General features: G+C 44.9%; 3 non-coding genes across 3 annotated transcripts; all 3 read right to left on the bottom strand.

Annotated features, from left to right (window-relative positions):
• Window positions 1–530: 530 nt before the first annotated feature.
• Window positions 531–644, bottom strand: trnal-cag (transfer RNA leucine (anticodon CAG)). The gene is made up of 2 exons: window positions 607–644; window positions 531–565 (listed from the first exon to the last, which is right to left on the bottom strand). It is a non-coding gene; the product is annotated as a tRNA-Leu (tRNA).
• A 4,375-nt stretch (window positions 645–5,019) lies between these two features.
• On the bottom strand, window positions 5,020–5,135 carry trnal-uaa (transfer RNA leucine (anticodon UAA)). Its single transcript has 2 exons — window positions 5,098–5,135; window positions 5,020–5,054 (listed from the first exon to the last, which is right to left on the bottom strand). It is a non-coding gene; the product is annotated as a tRNA-Leu (tRNA).
• Window positions 5,136–6,410: 1,275 nt separating this feature from the next.
• trnal-caa (transfer RNA leucine (anticodon CAA)) lies at window positions 6,411–6,524 on the bottom strand. Its single transcript has 2 exons — window positions 6,487–6,524; window positions 6,411–6,456 (listed from the first exon to the last, which is right to left on the bottom strand). It is a non-coding gene; the product is annotated as a tRNA-Leu (tRNA).
• Window positions 6,525–7,870: the final 1,346 nt, after the last annotated feature.

Here is a 7,870-nt window from a genome sequence, read left to right on the forward strand (position 1 = left end):
ACCGGTGTCATCGGAAAGCAGCATCCATCATCAGAGATCCTCACCACCCCGGCCCTGCTCTATTGTCGCTGCTGCCGTCAGGTAGAAGGTAGAAAGTACAAGAGCCTCAGGTCTCAGTTCCGCCACCACGTTCAAGGACAGTCACTACTTATCAACTATCAGGCTTTTGATCAAACGGTGATAACTTACAATCACGTGCCTATCCATTGAATAATCCGACAACCAATGATTTCTATTTAAACACTTCTGTATATATTATTAGCTGAGTCTGTCTGGAGGAACTCAAAAGGCCAGGCAGCATCTGTGGAGAAGAGCAAAACAGTCGACATTTCGGACCGAGATACTTCACCAGGGAATTGTTTCTGAGGAAATCCGGCACCCAGAATTCGACGTACGATTGTCTGTTGTGCTGCGATATGCCGGGACAAACACACAATCTTTTCTTTCTACCATTTTTCTAATCCACACAAACAACCCACCTTTTCTTCGCAGTAATAACATCCCTCGATTGAACGTTTAAGGACAAAAGATGTCAGGAGTGGGATTCGAACCCACGCCCCCAGATGGAGACCAGAACACTCGTGCTTGTAAGAAGGACTTTCATTCCCTGAGTCTGGCGCCTTAGACCGCTCGGCCATCCTGACAACTTTCCATCACCCGCTTCACGTCCAAAACAAATGGTTGTGTTTGAGAACAGATTAAATGCCTAATTTGAGAACTGAGTTATATACACACAAACACATCCTGGGAATGAGAAATGAAAACGAGCTTGTTACAGTTTTCTCAGGTTAGGCAGTATCTGTGGAAAGAGAAGCAGTGTTAAAATTACAGATCAGAACTTGTTAGACGCGTATCAGCAGAGATTTGGGAGGGAGGTTGTAATGGTGAATGACAACGCTGGGAAGAATCGCTGTGTTCACATGGAGGGAGGTGAGGATTTGGACGTTTATAGATGGACTGAATGTGACATCCCTGGCTGGAACACAGGAGGTTCAGTTGTAACGGGGAACGCAGCTTTACTGTTGTTGTTTAAGGTTGCGGAGAGAAAGGGATTCCACGGGTAAAGAAAGAAAAATAAGATGGGAAAAAAGGGGGCTATGACGGGCACTGGTGGGTCTGATACAGACGAAAACGGTTCTGCCGTTTTCTGAGAAGCGGGGGCAAGGGCCACAGGTTTGACCCAAGCTTCAATTTGAACAGAGCGGTAGATGAGAAGTAAAGGGGATGCTGAGGCCAGCAACGCCGTCGGGATAAGCTGTAAACAGCTGTTTTGTAACTCGAAAGTAACTCACAAAATGCTGGAGGAACACAGCAGACCAGTTAGCGACAGTAGGAAAGAGTAAACTTTCGACATTTCGGGCCGACATTCTACATTAAGGCACTGATTGTGTGTGTGCTCTCTCGTATTTCGCGCAGCCGCAGATTGTTTCGTGGGCAGAGACTTTAAAGACAGGTCGCTATCGTTTCTGCGGAGTGAGGAGAAGAAGCTGTCTAATGTGAACGGTCTAATGATTCATTCAGCATTTGATTTAAATTCTGAGCTCGGATTGGCTATTGCATCACTGGCTGATAAATGCAGATATATCTGCGGAGAGACAAAGTTGTTGAAGGCTGGGAGTGTTCTCTAGGGTGAGGCCCACAGCCGCTGGGGAGGAGGAATATCAGGATCTGGCTGAGCAGACATCTGAATTTCTGGATGAATGGCACTGCTCAGATAACATGAAAATACTGAGACTGGTAGAGAGTTTAAAGGGTGCGGCGGCTGATATAGTGAGTTTCCGCAAGGCAGAAAATCCATTAGCCACATCAGCTAACTGTCTGCAAGCTCGGGAAGATGCCTTTTGCGCTGCTGAAAGTGCAGCCGATCTTTGGCGCACGTTTTAGGAAGAGGGAGCGAAGTTGCCTGCCGACATTTTCAGGCTGGCGAAGCTGCCGCATGTTTGAACGACGAAGGATGCACTCAACTGTCTTAGAGAAATTGAGGATGGAGTAAATTATTAAGGTCGGGGGGAGGGTTACAACATGATGTGATTGCTGTAGGTATACGAATGACACGAATATTCCGAGAAGTTCGCGAGGAGGAAAACACGATGGAGGAACGGGAAGCCTTCATGATCAGGGCAAAGTCCTCGGTAGTAGCCACTGTTGCTAAAGCGCCCCGAATCTCACACAACCGCGGGTGTTGCAGGCTATCGTGAAAAACCTGTGGGCCGCGGTAATTCGGATGATATCGTTTGCTGCTACACAAAGGGCCGATAGGAAGCCCGACACACGGGTGCGATGTTACTGAGCAGGACCCCTATACCAGGGAAGTGACCGATATGTTCTGTCCAAATGTGGGGAAGCGGGGGTGTGAAGGACAGGAAAACCTTCAGAAAACAATTCAGCGGTTAATCAAACAGCGACGAAAAGAGATCAAGCTGCGGAGGGACCCAGTAAAGGAACAGGCTGACGTCATGGAGAGGATTAGTGTATCAAAGGAAACAGTACTAAAGTACAAAACACTATTGCTGAAGGGCTAGTGAGACTATACTCTGGTGTATCTCTACGGACTGAAGGTGCTTATGTTAGATCCATAGTAGACACAGTTTTTCAAATTACTTTGCTTTGCAGGTCCTTTTCCGACCGGCATCGGGCGCACTTACCATTGTCGTCACTGAGTGCCCTGAGATTCCGGGGTTTAGTACTGATGAGTAGCCATACAATGGTTACGTGTTGTTGAAGCTGGTGTTTACGGAGCAGATGTTGGAGTAACTGAGATTATTGACACACTAGTCTTCCTGTACCCGGATCCGATTGAGAAGGATGGAGCTTCTATTCTTGTGGGAACAAATACTGCCGATGGGAGCACGCGAGGAGAGAAATGGGAAGAAGTTTTTGTACTCCTTGTCCATTCATCCTGCGTATAGAGCTGCTTTTGAGAAGGTGCCAGTTCCTGCTAAGTCGGATGATGAACGGAAAGGAGAAACTGTGAGGTACACCCAGTCTAAACCTATCATCTTCTGTACTGGGTGTAGGTCGAGCAACAGGAATCCCTGCATTTGCCGGAATGCTTGAGGAATAGAAAAGGCGATTAACTGAGAACATTTTGGAATGCGAAGAAACATTTTCTACCGACAGGTTTGATTTTGATTTCTCCAATAGTACCTGCCACACTATTAGAGCAACTGAGAACACGCCTTTCTGAGAGAAATCTCGCCAGCTGCTTCTAGTAAAGTTCCAAGATGCTTTTCAGCACCTGCTGAAATTGCAGGAAACCAGGTTCAGTCCTGGAGCAGGTGGACCCAAGCCGCCGGAAGACACAAGTGATAGACATGGGGAGGCAACGTCTAGTAGTCAGGAAGGGTCAAATGGGGACGTTAGTAGGGTAAACACTTAATTTTCCCGATTACCGTGAGTACAGAAACACTCCATCTTCTGAATAGCCGGGCGTAGAGGCCCAAAGCCATCATATGCTCGAGCTATCAGTCTTTCAATCCTGAATTATTTTTTTAAACCACTTTTGAAACGTGTCGATTGATAGCACATCCTTTCTAAGACAAGGGGCTCCAAACTGCTCACAATACTCACAGTAAGGCCACATCATGTACATTTTAAAGCCTCAAGATTATATTCCGGCAACTATATTCCATTCTTCCATCAATATTTGCTACCATCTCATTTGCCTTCCTGACCACTTTCGCAACCTAAAACATTCCCTCAGGGAACTCTGCACGAACAAGCTTAACTGCGTTTGCACCTCCGATTTTCCAATTTTCTCTAGGTTTAGAAAATAGCCTTTGATTTTATTTATTTTGCCGAAGTGCGGAAGCACTGTTAATCCCTGACAGTGTGTTCTATGTGCCACTTCTTTGCCTAGTATCCTGATCTGTCCAAGTTCTTTTGTAGCTTCTCTACGTCCTGCAGATTTTCTTCATCTTCACCTATTTTCATCTGGTCCTCAAACCTGCCCGTAAGATCATCAACTCCAACATCCAAATCATAAAGATATAAAGTAAAAGTATCCATCCATCAGTTATATTTCATCCTGCTGTACTAGTTTATCTTGTGCTACCTCAATTGAAATTTCCTTTTTGTTTAATCTAATATGCTTATCTTGTCCAGATTTTAATTTTTTAACTTCCGAAATTATTTTTACTAGCTGTATTAAACGTTTCAGATTTATGTGAATAATTTCAAATGGTTCATATTCGATCCTTCGTCAATGTGTTATTCATCTGGTTGTTTTGAGAAGGAGTTTATATCTAAAGAAATTCCAGTGGGCTTCGTAGTCGCCCTGGATTATTGCGTAAAATAACGATCAATATTGTTATTATCATTATTATTTCGCTTGACTTTGCACAGTTTGTTGTGTTACACACATTGAGTGTTTGACCGTCTTGTTACTACGGTCCTTCAATGATTTTATTGTGCTTCTTGGACACCCGCGGGAAAGTGAATCTCATTTTTGTATATGGTGATATATGTATACAGACTTGCTGTGATGCAAAATTTACTTTCTGTTTTTAACTTTGAACCAGTTGGGCCGAAGGCTACTTTCCGCGCTGTACGTCTTAAAACATTTACTTTGCAAAACTAAGAGTGGCCTATTAAGCCAAAGATAGGGAATATAATCCAGTCCAGAATGATCAATCCGATATTCCCAAGTGCAGAGTGGTGTTAAACGTACGATACTGAACTCGGCGGCGGATGCACAGGTATGCTTAAGAACGACGATGTAAAATGTCGTTTCAAAATAGCAACGGTCAACGTGTCTGAATGGCACCGATGTCATTCTGTCCAACAAATAGCCATGGCTGATAAGGTGACACAGACACTCTTCACCGATTCCTCTTTCTCTTCAAACTCCGCACCCTAAATCCGATGTGATGTGACCCGTTGTACTGCTCTCTGTTGTGACTAAAACAAAATCTTTATCTTTCTGGCGTCTTTCTCATCCTTCCAAGCAGACCATGTTTTAATCGCTGCAATAAAATTAGTGATTGAATTATCAAAACACCAAGTTTAAAAGACAACAGCTGTCAGGAGTGGGATTCGAACCCACGTCTCCAGGTGGAGACCATAACACTCGCGTCTATTATGAAACGACTTTCTCGGCTTAAGTCTGGCGCCTTAGACCACTCGGCCACCCTGACAACTCTCTTCAAACCCACATGAACAGCTGTGTTTTACATAATAGAGTGAATGACTACTTTGGTAAGAGAGTATACATACACAACACACACTATATCGTGGGATTTGAAATGAAAATGGGCGTGATGCCTTTTCTCAGGTTTTCCAGCATGTGAGAATTTAAAGCTCACAGCAGCACAGCACTGAAACTGGTAATGCACACAGTTTAGGCCATCTGTCACCAAAAGGATGACGAGGCTTTGGAGAGTGTGCAGAAGAGATTTAACAAGATGATACCTGATTTAGACGTTTTTTTGCGATGACCAGAGTTTCTACAAACGTTGGTTGTTTTTTTTTTCTCTGGAGCAGCAAGGCTGAGTGTGAATCTGATAGACATCTCTTAGATTTTGGGAGGCATAGATGAAGGTAGAGCACACAGAAGCTCTCTCCATCGCAGAGGTGACATGTCTTATATCATAGGGCATACATTTCAACTAAGAGGGGATTGTTTTGAAGAAGATGTGACAACACCCTATCACTCAATGTCGGCAAGACCAAGGACAGATTGTGGTCTTGAGGAGAGGGAAAACCACAGGCCCTTGAGCCAGTTTTCGTTGGAGGAAGTAATTTTAAATTGGTAGGTATTACTATATCCTCTATGTTCTTAGGGAACTGCGGGGATTCACCATGGCCTCAAAAACCTTGATGAACTTCTGCAGATGTGTAGTAGAGAATAGATTGCCTGCCTGCATCACGACTTCGTACGGAAATAGCAATACATTTGAAGGAAAATCTTCAAAAGTTTAGCGGATTGGCCCAGTCCGTCACGGGTAAAGCACTACAAAACATTCAGCACATCTGCATAACGCTGTCATCGGAAAACTGCATCCACCGCCAGAGGTTCTCACCAACCAGGAAATTTTCTTTTTACGCTGCTGCCATTAGGTAGAAGGTAAAAGAGCCTCCGGACTCGCACCGAGAGGTGCAAGAACAGTTTACACTCACGTCCCCATCCATTGAATATTCCGACAGCCAATGATTTCACTTTAAACACTATTCTATATTGATTAGATGAGTAGAAAAGAGTACACAGTCGACGTTACGGGCCGAGATCCTTCTCCATGGAATTGTTTCTGAATAAATCGCTCACACAGAAATCGGTGTGCGATTATCTGTTGTACCGTGATGAGCAGGGTCAAAAGCCACAATCTATTCTACCGTTTTCCTAATCCACACTAAGAACCTACGTTTTGTTGCAGAAATAACATCACCTGGATTGAATGTTTAACAACAAAAGATGTCAGGAGTGGGATTCGAACCCACGACCCCAGCTGGAGACCAGAACACTCGAGTTTGTCGGAAGGATTTTCATACCTTGAGTCTGGCGCCTTAGACCACTCGGCCACCCTGACTGCTGTTGTGTTTGGGAACGGAATGAATGCCTGATTTGAAGGCAAAGTTATTTACGCACAAACACACATATCATCCCGCTAATCGGAAATGAACGCGAGCTTGTTACAGTTTCGCAGGTTAGGCAGCTTCTTTGGGAAGTGAAGCAAAATAATTACAGATCGAAGACTCGTGAGACGCGTCTCAGCAAGAATTTGGGAAGGAGGTTTGCTGAGATGAATGAGAACGCTTGGAAGACTCATTATTTTTACATGTAGTGAAGCGGGGAAGAAACGTTAATTGACCGTATTGAATCTGAAAACATTGAGTGCGAGTTGATCATGACAACGTCAACAGAAACTGAACACAGTTCAATTATATCTCGCAACGCTGCTTTACAGATGGATGTTAGTAACTGAACTATAAAGCTCAATAGTCTGATGACTGTGGAAGAAAGCGAAGCTGCGATTAAGTTCACAAGAACATAAGACATCGTGCAGAAAGGCCATTCGGTCCGCTGTGTCTGTTCATCATTCTATCATGGATGAGTTATTACAGTCAGAATATTGTTCAGGCTTGTAGGTCAATGTTTACTCTGATGGAGAGGAGACAGAAGCAGGGCGTTTTGGACTGTAGAGCAGCGGCCTTTCTGACAGATGAGACGCTTAAGAGAACGTATTTCGCTCGGGTTTGCTAATCCTGAGATAAATGCACAGAAGACATTAAAGTAAGGCAGGGACAAGGGGGCGGCCATCGCCGGAGTGGAATGCTCCTCGCGGGATGTGGAAAGGCGGGGAGATTTCCATGGTTCCTGATGACAACAGCTGCGAGAAGTACACAGAGCTGCAGCTGGTAACAGTCTGCAAGGTGCAGATTCTATGAGGTGTTTGAGTTGAATCTGGATGAACCCCGGTTCATTGGGGGCCGCAGGCGGGATGGACTAGGACATATAAAGTGGTAGATACAGTCAGGGTGCAGGACACAGGAAATTGGGTGACAGTCAGGAAGGGGAAAGGGTTTAGAGAGCCAGTGCAGACTATCCCTATGGCCATCACCCTCACCAACACCTGGTTGCCGTTTGTGGTTGGATGATCTAGCAGGGGAAAGCCACAGAGGTCGGATGTCTGGCACTGTGTCTGGTTCTATGCCTCAGAAGGGAAGGGGAAGAACAGATTCCTGGATGTTATGTTGCCTCCCGGGTACCAAGGTCCGAAACAACTTGGATCAAGTCCTGAATATTCTTCAGTAGGACCGTGAGCAGCCAGCAGCTGTGGTCAATTAAGGACCAATGACATCGGTAAGAAGAGTGACGAATTTCTGCAATGGAAATTCAGAGAGTTAGGTGCTGAGATGGAGGGCAGGATCTTCG

This window comes from Mobula birostris, chromosome 13, assembly GCF_030028105.1.
Source record: "Mobula birostris isolate sMobBir1 chromosome 13, sMobBir1.hap1, whole genome shotgun sequence".
Classification (NCBI taxonomy): Eukaryota; Metazoa; Chordata; class Chondrichthyes; order Myliobatiformes; family Myliobatidae; genus Mobula; species Mobula birostris.